General features: G+C 49.0%; 1 long non-coding RNA gene across 1 annotated transcript; it reads left to right on the plus strand.

Moving 5' to 3' along the window:
• The first annotated feature begins 20 nt into the window (after positions 1-20).
• LOC105616528 (uncharacterized) lies at positions 21-13,197 on the plus strand. The gene is made up of 3 exons (XR_006061479.2): positions 21-230; positions 3,468-3,587; positions 11,155-13,197. It is a non-coding gene; the product is annotated as an uncharacterized LOC105616528 (long non-coding RNA).
• The last annotated feature ends 1,965 nt before the right edge of the window (positions 13,198-15,162 follow it).

Consider the following 15,162-nt stretch of genomic DNA (forward strand, 5'->3'; position numbering starts at 1 on the left):
CCCGCCCCCGGCTGGGGCTCAGGCTGCCGCGCGGGGGGCGCCGTGCGCGGCTGGGGCGCGGGGCGGGTGGTGTGTCACGTGCCCGGCGGTCGTTCCACCGCCTCTGCCGCCGCCCCCCTCCTCTGCCTGCTCCATCGCCCCACCCGGAGGCCATCGGGGCGCTCCGGGCGGCGCCGAGGCTGTGGTCCCTCCGGAGGCGTCTTTGGGAAACGCTGGGCAGCCTCCGCTGGGTAAGAGGCCTTGGTTGCAACACCCGGAGGGCTGCAGCGGTGCTGGGCCAGCGTGGGGGCGGGGTGCGGGGGCTTACTAATAATAATTTTTTTGGTCTCTTGGGAGGGTCAGGGTTATTTCAATAACTCTGGCAGCAAGGCTTTGCTTGTTGTTTAGTCGCTCAGTCCTGTCCGGCTCTTTGCAACCCCCTGGGCTGTAGCCCACCAGGCTCCTGTGTCCATGGGATTTTCCAGGCAAGAATACTGGAGTGGGTCGTCATTGCCTTCTCCAGGAGATCTTCCCACCCAGGGATCGAACCCACGTCTATTGCACTGCATGTGGATTCTTTTCTGCTGAGCCACCTAGGAAACCCTCATCTCAAATGATCAGAAACTAAAAGTTCTTTGGCCAGCAGATGATCCAAGGGCTGTCAGTCCTGCTGGAGCCCACCCCCCACTGAGGCATTTCCATCTAGGTGGGCCCAGGGAGGGTGTCTTGGGATTCCCAGACCCTGGGGGGGGCAGTACCGGGGCATCACCAGCTTCTTGATGGGCTTGAGCATACAGCTGGTGGTTCCCCATGAATGTTTGTTGAATGAATGAAAGAGTGCCACGTGGGTACCCACCACCCCGACCCCACCAAGACTTGTCCGTGTAAAAGTGTCAGTAGCCACCGAAGGAGTTTTCCTCCACTCCCCTCAACAGAGCAGTCACTTGCACTCTAGAACTGGGAAGATTTTAAAGAAAGAACTTTTTAAAGACTCTCTTTACATTCCTCCACCCACAGTAGTGTGTAGTAGTGTTCACAAGGGCATGGAAGATTCACATTGGAGAAGCTGTTAAGAAGAATGTTGCTCTAATTTCATCTTTACCATACTGTAAGGGCAGAACTGTTACACTGATTGTAGAGATCAGACAGTGAGCCCTGTAGGGGTTCCTGGGCACAGGGAGCCTTTCCATTCAGCCTCCAGCACCTCCCCTGAGTTCTAAAGGGCTGTTTCAAGCAGTTGCATATCCGGGAAGAGGGGCAATGCAGAGTCAAGGGAGGAACAACCAAGAAACAGCCTTGGGGTAGGGTCCTCATTCTGCCTCAAGGGACACACTTGAAAGTGAAGTGAAAGTGAAGTCGCTTAGTCGTGTCCGACTCTTTGCGACCCCGTGGACTGTAGCCTATCAGGCTCCTCTGTCCATGGGATTTTCCAGGCAAGAGTGCTGGAGTGGATTGCCATTTCCTTCTCCAGGGGATCTTCCCGACCCAGGAATCGAACCCGGGTCTCCATCTGAGCCACCAGGGAAGCCCAAGGGACACACTTAACAGTATCTTAAAGCCCTTGATGGGGCATGAGTGGTAAAGAATCTGCCTGCCAATGCAGGAGACACAACAGACTCAGGTTCCATCCCTGGGTGGGGAAGATCCTCTTGAGTAGGAAGTGGCAACTCACTCCAGTGTTTTGCCTTGAAAATTCCATGGACAGAGGAGCCTGGTGGGCTGCAGTCCATGGGGTCACAAAGAGTCAGACATGACTGAGTACACTGAGTACATAGAATTGAAACCCAACAAATGGAAGATGTCAGCATTCTCCATACCTTGGGAGACCACCTGAGGCCAGACTGAAGAAGCCAAAGTCCATCAGAAAGATTACCTGGTGGACTTCCCCGGCAGTCCAGTGGTTAAGACTCCTCTGTTTCATTGTGGGGGACTTGGGTTCAATCCTTGGTGGGGAAACTAAGATCCCACATGCCTGACTGTATGGCCAAAAATTTTAAAAATAAAGATCATCTGAGACCAGATCAAAGGACTGCAGGCCCTGTACACAGCCTAGGCTTACCAGCAACCCCACCCTTGTACTATTGTTATAAAACTCCTCATCAAATCCTCCAGTGTTGAGACACAGAGTTTTCAAAGACAGGAGCCCACAGAGGCCTCCTTTGCCTGGCAAAGCAATAAGGGTATTCTTTTCTATGTCACCCAAAACTCTGTAGTTCAGCACCACTGCCCAGAGGCCAAGATTCCGGCATCAGCAGGAGTAACTGGTGAAAGGCCTCGTCGTAGCAGAGCTTGGAGTTCAACTTTATTGTTGTTATTGTTCAGTCATCAAGTCATGTCCGACTCTGCGACCCCATGGACTGCAGCACACCAGGCTTCCCTGTCCTTCACCATCTCCCAGAGTTTGCTCAAACTCATATCCACTGAGTCAGTGATGCCATCCAACCATCTCATCGTCTGTTGCCCTCCTCTCCTCCTGCCTTCAATCTTTCCCAGCATCAGAGTCTTTTCCAATGAGTGGGCTCTTCGCATCAGGTGGGCAAAGTATTAGAGCTTCAGCTTCACCATCAGCCCTTTCCAGTGAATATCCAGGGTTGATTTCCTTTAGGAAATTTAGACTGAGGCAGACCAAGGTATAATTCAAGTGGCAGTCCATCCATCTGGGACCTGAGACCCCACCTTTGATGTGAGGACCCTGAAACACACCCTTACACTTTCAGGGTAAGACAGCCTCAGCACTCCCACACATATCAGCTCTGATCCAGTTGGGTAATGAGATCACACTGACCTAAATTTCCCAGAGGAATCCCTAGGGAGTGAGGCTTCCTCTCCTCCAGACGTGGGCAGGTAGGCCGACCGATGCTTGGAAGCTGGTCATCCCGCAGTGACCTGGAACAGTGTTGAGCAATAGTGGAGTCCAGATTGTATGAAAGGGGTGTATACTCATCCTATCAGCACGAACAGTATTGTTTTGTTAAAAAGATACAGGTTGTTGTTCAGTCCCTAAGTCGTGTCCAACTCTTTGTGAGCCCCCTGGTCTGCACCACACCAGGCTTCCCTGTCCTCAAATATTTCCCAGAACTCGCTCAAATTCACGTCCATTGAGTCGGTGATGCCATCTAACCATCTCATCTTCTCCCGCCCCATTCTGTCTTGGCCTTCAGTCTTTCCCAGTATCAGGGTTGTTAGATATTGTGACATCAGCAGATAACCATCCAGGAATTTGAAGACTGACTCAAGTCTTAAACCACTTATCTGTCATTCCATGGGGCTGAGTAGAGAGGGGGCATGATTCTGGGCTTCTGGTGGTGTCATCTCCTCCCGCAGCTGCACCTCCACCTCCACTTACATTTCATCACTTGCAGAAGCACAGTCCGCTCCCTTCTCTAATCTGTTTCAGGAAAATTATGGGGAGAAATTGTTAGATAACAAATTAACTGTCAGCTGCTTTTTCTTTTTTCTTTTTTTTCTCTTGTGGCCACACCACACAGCATGCCGGATCTTAGTTCCCTGACCAGGGATCGAACCCATGCCCCTTGCAGTGGAAGCTTGGAGTCTTAACCACTGGACCAGCAAAGAAGTCTCTCAGCTGCTGACTGTGATGATAAAAGGTCTGTCCAGAGTTATCCCAGACACACTGCAAGCCTTTAGAGCAGACTTCTGCTGCCTTCACAAGCTCCTGCCTCTTCGGGGCTCCCATTGTCTCTGAGTCCCTTTTGCTGTTTGAAGGGAAGGGACAAGAGATTTGGTATTAGACAAGTAATGCAAACCCCAGCTGCCATTCACCAGCTGTGTAGTCTTGATTGATGTTTTTTAGTAGCTAAGTCACGTCCGACTCTTTGCAACCCCATGGACTGCAACTCACCAGGCTTCTCTGTCCTTCACTATCTACCAGAACTTGCTCAAACTCATGTCCATTGAGTTGGTGATGCTATCTAACCATGTCATCCTCTAATACCCTCTTCTCCTCCTGCTGTCAATCTTTCCCAGCATCAGGGTCTTTTCCATTGAGTCGACTCTTCCTATCAGGTGACCAAAGTATTGGAGCTTCAACTTCAGCCTCAGTCCTTCCAATGAATACTCAGGGTTGATTTCCTTTAGGATTGACTGGTTTGATCTCCTTGTAGTCTCAAGAATCTTCCAGTAGTTTACAGAAGAAAAAAAAAAAAAAAAAAAAGAATCTTCCAGCAGGCACTGTCATTCACCAGCTGTGTAACCTTGGGCAACTTACCTAATCTTTTAAGGACCCAGTTTCCTCCTCTGTTGAACTGCTCTACATGTTTCCCAGAATTTGGTGGTGGGGGATGGGTACCAGTCATGCCACAAATATTTTGAGCACAACATGTGCAAGGTATTGTGTTAAAATGAAATGCAGAAAGTTTTGAGGAATGTCAAGATAATAGACGCATTCTAAATATTATTACTTTATTATTGGAGTATAATTGTTTTTCAGTGTTGTGTTACTTGATGCTGTACAACAAAGTGAGTCAGAGATACTATTATTAACAATTAAAAAAGTTCTCTAGAAAAGCATAGGATCCTTAACACAAAAGTGTGACAAAATCCACCAGAACAAAAAGAACTGAAACGTGTTTTTCAGATTTAGACCATTCTGCACCCTTAATACGAGATGTCATGAAGTGAAACTGAAGTAGAGTAGCCCTTACCTTTCAGAACTTTGATCTTAGAGCGTTCATGAGTTAATGCGCGTGTGCACAGTCAGTCATGTCCAGCTCTCTGTGCCCCCATGAAATGTAGCCTGCCCTGCTCTGCTCATAGCGTTTCCTGGGTAAGAATACAGGAGTGGGTTGCCATTCCCTATTCTAGGGGATCTTCCTGATCAGAAATCGAACCCGAGTCTCCCATGTCTCCTGCATTGGCAAGTGGATTCTTCATGTCTCTTGGTCGGCACATTCTCTTTTTTAACTCTTCTGGGGTTCACTCCTGATCACATAATTAGCAGACAGTGACGCCTGCTGGCAGAGTGTAATATTGCAGTGTAGCTCTATCAGACACTGCTGGTTATCAGAACAAAGGGGTGATGCTGAGCAGTTTCCGGGGTTAATTTTTTATTTTTTATTTTTTTAGCTGCATCATGTGGCATATGGGATATTAGTTCTCTGACCAGAAATCAAACCTGTGCCCCCTGCATTGGAAGCATGGAGTCTTAACCACTGGACCACCAGGGAAGTCCTCAGCTACTTTAAATGAGATATTGGGTAGCAACCAAGCTTGAGGAGAGTTCCTATGACCTTGAGAAGAAATGAGTAGATGACCTTGGATTTGTCACAATAATTACTGTAAAGTTCTTCGAAAACACTTTTAGTGCCTAGAAGTGAGCTGGCTGAGACCTTGATGCCTATCTTGACTCTCCACTGGACATTTTCAATAGTCTTTCAGTGTATTTTTCCCCCATGGGAACATCTTCAATATTATAGTCAAATGCCAATACAAGTGAAGCACCTCTCCAAGTATTTATTCTTTTACTAAATATTGAAGAACTGAATGAATAAGTATTGAGCAGCACTATTCTGCAGGCTGGAGAGAGAGGAGTAAACAAAAGGGACCAGGCTCCTTAGCTCAGGGAATTTCCACGGGAGGGGGAGAGACAGAAAATAAACAGTAAATGAGATCACGTCAGAGAGGAACAAGTGGTAAGAAAGAGTCATTTTATAGAAGTTTGCTCTGTGGACTATTTTTCTTTAGGAACAAACGTGTATGCGAGTGGACTCAGTTCGACCGTTAAGACTCTATATATATGGGACTTCCCTGGTGGTCCTGTGGCTAAGACTCCGTGCTCCCAATTCAGGGGGCTCAGGTTTGATCCCTGGTCAGGAAACTAGATCCCAGATGATGCAACTAAGGGTTTGCATGCCGCAGTTAAGAGCTCACATGCTCCAACTAAGACTTGGTACAACCAAATAAACAAATATATACATTTTAAAATCTCTGTGAAAAGATTCTAGAAAGGTCACCTGTTGTCCCAAATGACAGAGCAGAGACCTCTGATAGTCAGGGACTCATATTTCCTTCCTGTTCCCCCACAGCAGTTTGCCATGTTTGGTCGATCCCTTGAAAATGAGTCCGGACTCAGCTTTGACCTCTCTATTCCATGCTCATCTCTGGATACCCAGTCTTCCAGCTAGAGGCTCTACTACCACACTCATTAAGCAAGCATTTTAGTGGGAGTGAGCTCCCATCCTGTGCTGCAAGCTTTTAAGATTTAGCATTGATCCCACAAGAGACCAGTTTGGAGAATGAGATGAATCAGCTCCCATTCTGCCTCACTGTTGGCAAAGTGCCTCCAAGGCTTACAGCATCAGTCCTTTTACTTTTCTGCAAAAAGCCTGGCACTTTCTGGCTGGGAATTAGTGATGCTGGTTCTATATGCTCACTGGCAGTGTCCTGAATATGTCTCTCCAGGAGAGAGCAGGTTGGAAGAAGAAAGAATTAAGGTATCCAGGGGCTTTCCTGGTGGCTCAGTGGTGAAGAATCTCCCTCACAGTGCAGGAGGCAGAGGTTCAATCCCTGGTCTGGGAGGATGCCCACGTGCCATGGAGCACCTGAAACTAGGCACCACACGCACCACAACCATTGAATCTGTGCTCCAGAGCCCACGAGCCAAAACTCCTGAAGCCTGCATGCCCGAGAGCCCGTGCTCCACAACAAGAGGGTAGACCCCGATCACCGCAACTGGAGAAAAAGCCTGGGTGGCAACCGAGACCCAGCACAACCCAAAGTAAACAAATAAACTTCTAAAGAGAGAAAGAATGAAGGTATCCAAACCTATAGTGGAGGAGGATTCCGTGAGTAGAGAAGGCTGCCCAGCCAAAGTTCCAGGCTGAGCAGGGAAGCTTCGGTTAGCCTCCTGCCTGACCCTGGGAACAGGGTCTGAGAGGTGACTTCCAGACATAGGAACACGCCGTCTGTCATTGAGAGGAGAAGGGGGAAAGCAGGGCACTGCTGGGTGTGGCCGGCAGGGCAGCACGCTCTCTCGGGCAGCGCACCCAGGGCTGACCGCTGGCTGGCTGTGGGCTGTGGGCTGTGGGGCATCTACAGGGTCGGTGTAATGAAAGGAGAAATCACTAGAGCAATTAGGAAAGTGAGGAGAGAGTCCACCCCCAGGATTTCCCTCTGCGGCCATGATGAAATTGGATGGGCAACTCTATGCTCTTCCATGGGATCTTAATGTTGACCTTTGCATTAAATCTCCCAGACACTTTCCTGAAGGCCAGCACTGGGCCTATCAAACTTGCAAAGCATGCAGGACCCTCCTGGAATTCTGCATCTGTTTATTCCCATACGCTTGATCTTGCTCAAGCAAATGCTGATTGAAAACTGCTGGAGAGAAATATTTATTGTCCCCTACCCCAGCCACTGGAGATGGTCCCCCCCCCCCCAACCCCTGTGACCTGGAATTCAGACTTGTTTAGGCCAATGGGATGTGAGCAGTGTGTGATACAGAGACTGAAATGAGCCTGCACCACTGGGCTCTATTTCTTGGCACCTCTGTGATCACCAGGAGAAGAGCTTCTCAAGGGTCTCTGCTACCCCTTCTTCCTTGGGATGAATGCATAGAACAGAGCTCTGAGCCGCATCAGGGAGCCCTAGATTCCAAAGCAAAGTCACCCAGTCAAGCCTGGTGGGAGCAACTGGCCCCCAGCCATGCTGCAGAAATGTGAGTGAGAAGAAATGATTTGTGGCTGGAAGCTACTGTGTTTTAGGGTGGTTTGTTATGCAGCAACAGCCGACTGATGCAAGAGCCTACAGTGTGCTGAGTTCAGAGTAAAGTAAGAGTGAAAATAACTCCTGCGACAAGTCTACAGAGGAAGGGGTACATGGGACAGCATGCAATGGGAAGACAGAATCGGGTCAGATAGGATGAGAGCTGAGAGCTGGAGAAGAGGCAGAGGATGACTAGCAGGCAAGGAAGGAAAATCCAGGCAGATGCTGGGACGATGCTTCATGCAGGTGGGAGCTTGACACTTGGAGGAGCTGCAGCAGGGAGTTGGAGGAGCCAGGAGAGATAGGGGAGGGGACATTCATGTGGGCTGAAGAGACAGGCAGAAGGCATACTGCCTAGAGCCTTGTGAGCACGTTAATTATTCCGATACACATTTTGCATATATCACTTCCACTGCTGAGTGAGAATCAGATTGGAGGAAAACAATCAAGCAAGGCAAAATAATCATAGTTTAGCCATTAAACAAAGCCAGGGACCTTTAGTTGCTCCTCAAGGACTACAGATAATATGCTTAGCCATGTCCTTTGACATCAAAAAAGCAAAAGAGTTCCAGACAAACATCTGCTTTACTGACTATGCCAAAGCCTTTGACTGTGTGGATCACAACAAACTGTGGACAATTCTGAAAGAGATGGGAATACCAGACACCTGACCTGCCTCCTGAGAAATCGTATGGAGGCCAAGAAGCAACTGTTAGAAGTGGACATGAAACAACAGACCATTTCCAAATCAGGAAAGGATTACGTCAATGCTGTATATTGTCTCCCTGCTTATTTAACTTATATGCAGAGTACATCATGAGAAATGCTGGACTGGATGAAGCACAAGCTGGAATCAAGATTGCCGAGAGAAACATCAGTAACCTCAGATATGCAGATGACACTACCTTTAAGGCAGAAAGTGAAGAACTGAAGAGCCTCTTGATGAAAGTGAAATAGGAGAGTGAAAAGAGTTGGCTTAAAACAACATTCAGAAAACTAAGATTATGGCACCTGGTCCCATCACTTCATGGCAAATAGATGGGGAAACAGTGGCAGACTTTATTTTTAGGGACTCCAAAATCACTGCAGATGGTGACTGCAGCCATGAAATTAATTGCTTGCTCCTTGGAAGAAAAGTTATGACCAACCTAGACAGCATATTAAAAAGTAGAGACATTACTTTGCCAACCAAGGTCCATCTAGGCAAAGCTATTGTTTTTCCAGTAGTCATGTATGGATGTAAGAGTTGGACTATTATGAAAGCTGAGCATTGAAGAATTGATGCTTTTGAACTGTGGTTCAGTTGCACAGAATGGAGAAGATTCTTGAGAGTCCCTTGGACTGCATGGAGATCCAACCAGTCCAACTTAAAGGAAATCAGTCCTGAATATTCATTGGAAGGACTGATGCTGAAGCTGAAATTCCAATACTTTGGCCACCTGATGCAAATAACTGACTCATTTGAAAAGACCCTGATGCTGAGAAAGATTGAAGGCGGGAAGAGAAGGGGACGACAGAGGATGAAATGGTTGGATGGCATCACCAACTCAATGGACATGAGTTTGAGTAAACTCTAGGAGTTGGTGACGGACAGGGAGGCCTGGTGTGCTGCAGTCCATGGGGTCGCAAAGTCGGACATGACTGAGCAACTGAACTGAACTGAGCTGAACCTTTGAGCTATTTTGCAGATACACCATGACCTTCCCTGATGGAAAGTGAAAGTCACTCAGTCATGTCCAACTCTTTGTGACCCCATGGACTATAGCCCGCCAGGCTCCTCTGTCCATGGAATTCTCCAGGCAAGAATACTGGAGTGGGAAGCCATTCATTTCTCCAGGGGATCTTCCTAACACAGGGATCAAACCCAGGTCTCCTGCATTGCAGGCAAATTCTTTACCATCCGAGACACCAGGGAAGCCCTCCCCAACGGCTCAGCAGGTTAAGAATTCACCTGCGATGCAGGAGATCCAGAAGACTCAGCTTCAATCCCTGGGCTAGGAAGATCCCCTGGTGGAGGAAATGGCAACCCATTCCTGTATTCTTGCCTGAAAAATCCCATGGACAGAGGAGCCTGGCGGGCTACAGTCCTAAGGGTGGCAAAGAGTTGGACAGGACTGAGTAACTAAGCACACGCAAAACCCACAGCAGGTGGAAGATAACTATATACTGCCCATATGCATGCAGACCCCAGGCTGGTTGGAACCAGAAGGTTAATGATGCTGACTCCCACTTACCTCACCACTCACCAATCACAACCAATCAGAAGAATGTCCACAAACTGATCACAACCCCCCTCCCCTCCCCTATCTTTTTCTGGATCTTCATTGCTTTGCTCTAGCTTTCTCTAGTTGTGGCAAGTGGGAGCTACTCTTCACCATGGTGCACAGGCTTCTCATCGCCATGGCTTCTCTCGTGGTGGAGCACAGGCTCTAGGGTGGGCAGCTTAGTTGCTCCGAGGCATGTGTAATCTTTCCAGACCAGGGACAAAACTCGTGATCCCTTCATTGGCAGGCAGATTCTCATCCACTGTGCCACCAAGGAAGTCTCACCCTGTCTCTTTTTTTTAAAAAAAAAAAAAAATACTTTCCCTGAAAGCTTTTGGGGAGTTCAGGCCTTTTATGCACCAGTTGCCTAGACTCCTTGCTTGGTGCCTGCAGTAAACACTGAACTGTCCTTCACCACAACCCGGAGGCAGTAGACTGGCTTTACTGTGAGTGGGTGAGTGAACTCAAGCTTGGTTGGTAACAGTGGCAACCCTGCTTCTTTCACCAGCTCCCAGGGCACTGGTGACCAAGCTTTTCGTCCAAAGACAAGAAACCAGAGGGATCTTTGGGGGAAAAACTAAACCATCCAAGAGCAAAGACCTATCGATTCTCACAGTTGAGGGCCCTCAACAAACAAGTGCACTTCCCCCCGTGGATAAGCAACACTCTCGCTCTCCCATCCCCCTACTCAGGCTTCTCATTCAGTGGTGGCTTCTCTTGTTGCGCTGTGGCATTCGGGCTCTAGAGCACGGGCTCAGTAGTTGTGGAGAAAGGGCTTAGTTGCCCCAAGACATGTGGAATCTCCCTGGACTGGGGTCAAACCCATGTCCCTTGCATGGGCAGGCGGATCCTCAACCTCTGGACTGTCAGGTTAAGTCCCCCCCTCTGCTTTCTAAGCCTCACTTTCAAAGGTGAAGGGGAGCCAAGGATGGCAGATATTTGAGCAGAGCCTCCAACCTGGTCAGGATAGGTGAGATTATGATGGTACCAGTCCCCCAGAGCTCAGAGTTTTGACTTACCCCCCACACTCCAAGTTCATCTCACTATAGGGAAGCCCTGCCTTCTCCTCACTAAGGGACCCAGACTAGTAGCATCTCCATCATCTGTGGGCTGCTACAGCAAAGAGAAGGTACGACCACTTCCCTAACAACTCTCTACCTTTACTAATAATTTTGCTGTTGTTTTTCAGTGACATGAAACTCACAGGAAAGTTGCAAGAACAATGTAAAGAATTTTTTTTTCTTGGACTTCCCTGGTGGTACAGTGGATAAGACTCTGCCTGCCAATGAAGGGGGCACGGGTTTAATCCCTGGTCCAGGAAGATTCCACTTGTTGCAGGGCAACAGCAGCATGTGCTGTAATCCCATGCGCCACGATTGAGTCCACGTGCTGTGAGCACTGAAGCCTGTGCTCAGCAAGAGAAGCCACTGCAGCGAGAAGCCCAAGCACCACAACTGGAGAGTAGCCCCCGCTTGCTGCTAGAGAAAGCCCTCAGCGAGAAAGCAGCAGTGAAGACCCAGTGGAACAACAATAGTAAAACCAAGAACCATTAAAAATTCTTGAATCACTTGAGAGTTCTGACATGATCCCTCAACGCCCCCCAGAACAAGGCTACTCCCCTACCTAAGCACAATGCATCCGTTCAAATCAGGAGCCTCACTTTGGGATGTGAACATATCTAATCCTCAGACCCTGCGAGTTCTGCCAGTCGACCCAATAACGGCCTTCAGAGCAAGAAGACCCATTTCACAACTACCCTTCGTGCTCGTCCTTTCCTACACAGCGAGATGTTCCAGGCTCATTTTATGCTTGCCCTGCTACAGCCATTTTCCCAAGGAGCCCTGGTTCCTTTTGCTGGAGAGGAAGATTTAGAAGCCAGGATCTGGGTGTTCATTCTCATGGCCCTTGCCGATGGTGGAGCCTCGCTCAGGGAGTAATCACGCAGGGTTGGAGCTGGAGGCCACAAGGCTCCAGAAGGAACTGGTGGATGCCTGTGTTGAGAGGGGAGTCACAGTTTTCTCGGGGACTTGATAGAATATTAAAAGACAAGGCAATAATTAACTACAGGAAAACAGCAAAACACACACCAGAAAAGAAATTTAATCATAGTGTACTACGTGGCTCAGCTGTAAGTGATGTTTAGGTGCGTGCGTACGTATGTGTTTAGTCACTCAGTCACGGCGGGTTCTTTGTGACTCCACAGACCGTAGCCCGCCAGGCTCCTCTGTCTTGGAGGAGGAATTCCGTCCACGGAATTCTCCAGGCAAGAACACTGGAGTGGGTTGCCATTTCCTTCTCCGGGGGATCCTCCTAACCCAGGGGTCGAACTCTGGTCTCCTGCATTGCAGGCAGATTCTTTACCATTGGAGCCATCAGATAAATACAATAAATGTTTATTTAATCAAAATGGTGGGGACTCCCCCGGTGATCCAATGGTTAAGAATCTACCTAGCAAGGCAGAGGACTTGGGTTGGATCTCTGATCGGGGAACTAACATCTCACATGACACAGGGCAATGAAGCCTGTGTAACACGACTTCCAAGCCTGTGTGCTTGTGTTGCAAGCAGAGAAGCCCAAACACCACAACTAGAGAGAAGCTCCCAAGTGCCACAAATAAAGCCTGAGTGCTGCCGTCAAGACCCAGCACAGCCAAAAATTAAAAAAAAAAAAAACAAAAAACATAGTGATCTAACTATATCATGAAGTTGGAAGGAGAGAGTGTGGATTCTCATCTCTCATGAAAGATGATAATAATAAATGATGTTGATGGCCAACACTTATTGAGAGATTACTTCATGTCAGGCCCAAAGTACATGTATAAATTATTTACTCCTTACATGAGCCCCATGGGGCAAATATTACTATCCCACATTATAATAAGAAATCTGAGGCATGATGAGATAAATAACTTATTCATTCTTGTTCTACTAGTAAGTGGCAGAGTCTAGATTAAGTCAGCATCTTAGCCATTATTCGATATGGTTTCTTACATTTGGATGATGTCATAGTGAAAAAATAAACAAACTGTTGAGAAATACAGCTGTGAATATCAGCAGAAATAGCTAGAAAATAATTGTAAGTAGCCACCTCTTGGGTATAGCAACTGGGCGTAGGGAGGGGTGGGACAGGAAATTGCTGGGGAATTTTGCTTTACTTGTTTTACTTTACGCTGAAATGTTAAAAATTATTTGCATGCACTGTTTTGATTAAAACACAAATCGAGTCCAAAAAAGGAGCTTCAAATGGTACAAAGGGATCCCCCGTCTCCTTTCCCCAAGGCATCCCGCTGGCCAGCTTCCTGTGTTCACCCAGACCTATCTGCGCTCGGACCTGGGGGCCATACTCCTCCACACGTGGTTCTCCCTTCACTCCTCTCTTGGAGACGGTCCAGTCTGAGCACAAGCATCTCTCTGGAGTGTTCCATGGTGGCTCAGAATCAAGACAGGTATCCTGTCTGGAGGGGGCCCTGGGGTAGTTCTTCCCCATGTGCTGAGGACCCACCTGAGCCGGCCACTGAGACATGGCAGCAGGGCCGTCAGGGCCAGGCAGAGCACAGAGCCCAGGGGTCTGAGCCAGAGGGAGAGCTCCTGCCCGGCTGCCAGCTGCCTGGAAGATCTGAAGGAGACCAGGTCAGTAAGCCAGGTGTCCCGGGGCATCGGGTCATTTATGCCTTCATCCTGTGATTCCTAGGTCACAGAGATGCCCAGGGCCTCCGGACTTACGGTGCTTTGGACATTGGGTCTGTGACTTTCCTGATGGTCCAGTGGCTAAGACCCCACGCTCCCATTTCAGGCGGTGTGGGTTCCATCCTTGGTCAGGGAACTAGATCCCACATGACACAACTCAGGGTTCGAATGCTGCAACGGAAGATAGTGCGTGCCGAAAGAAACTAAGACTTGGCACAGGCAAATAATTTTTTTTTAAATGTCAGTCAGGCCCTCCCACCCTGCTCCAGGAATCTGCCCTCAGGAGTGAGCGAGTCCCTCCCTGTCCTCCACCCTGGCCTCGCTCCATCTCCCAGACCGCCATAGCTGCTCAGTGTCGGGGAAGCTGAGTCTGGGTGAGGTCTCCAGGGTGCCCACTCACTACCCAGAAGGAGGAGGACTGGGGTGGAGTGAGCTGAATTTCCTTTCTATTTAAAGAAAAAAACCCAAGTCAATATTTTTAGGTGCCCGCTAAGAAGCTGCTTCCTCTGAACAGGGTCTTCGTCTGCCGTGTGGCGGGGAGGTGGCTGACCCAGCTTGCAAGTTAGGATTGGAGGGGGGAGGAAAGGGGGAAAGTAGGGGGAGCCCGCCTCCTGGGCTGGTGCAGTTCAGTTCAGTTCAGTCGCTCAGTCGTGTCTGACCCCATGGACTGCAGCACTCCAGGCTTCCTGGACAGATGCTAACATCTGGTTTCAAGTGAAGGGTCTGTTTTTTTCCTACTCAGCCAGTAGTTTTGCCTGAAGCTCCAGAAGGAACTTGCCGGAAATTGGTGGCAACTTGAACCCAGGCTCCTTCTGGCCTCTGGATTTCATTCTGATACCAGACCACCCAGGCAGCTGGTGTGTACCAAGAGCGGGCTGAGCTCTCTCTGGAAGCCATATCTGAGAGACTCTGCTGCTGATGCCTGAAGCCACATGTGGGATTGTCAACCTGAGTTGGTTTCTCTCTGCCGACAGGGACAGTCGCAAGAATGTTCCCCAGTGACTCTGTAGCTTGTGTGGAGTGAGTACGTGCTCCATCATGTCCAGCTCTTTTCGACCCCATGGACTGTAACTTGCCAGGCTCCTCTGTCCATGTAATGTTCCAGGCAAGAATACTGGAGTGGGTTGGCGTTTGCTACTCCAGGGGAGAAGGGAATGGTTACCCACTCCAATATTCTTGCCTGGAGAATTCCACGCACAGAGGAGCCTGACAGGCTATGGTACTTTTGCTTTCACTCCAGGGGATCTTCCCGACCCAGGGATTGAACTGGCATCTCCTGCTTTGGCAGGTGGATTCTTTACCGCTGAACCATCTGGGAAGCCCTGTGCATGTGTGGAGGTCCCCTCTGTCCCTCAGGGCAGCTGGGAAGGACACAGGGACTATAGCTAAGACCCAAGAGAGAAGGTCCGTCTCCCCTCAGGGGCTTCAAGGCTCCGGGTGATCCCCAGGAGGTGGAGCTGAAGCTTGGGCACGTTGGCAAGTGCAGGAGGAAGGACTAACTGCTGGACGGA

The sequence above is a fragment of the Ovis aries genome, chromosome 12 (genome assembly GCF_016772045.2).
Source record: "Ovis aries strain OAR_USU_Benz2616 breed Rambouillet chromosome 12, ARS-UI_Ramb_v3.0, whole genome shotgun sequence".
Classification (NCBI taxonomy): domain Eukaryota; kingdom Metazoa; phylum Chordata; class Mammalia; order Artiodactyla; family Bovidae; genus Ovis; species Ovis aries.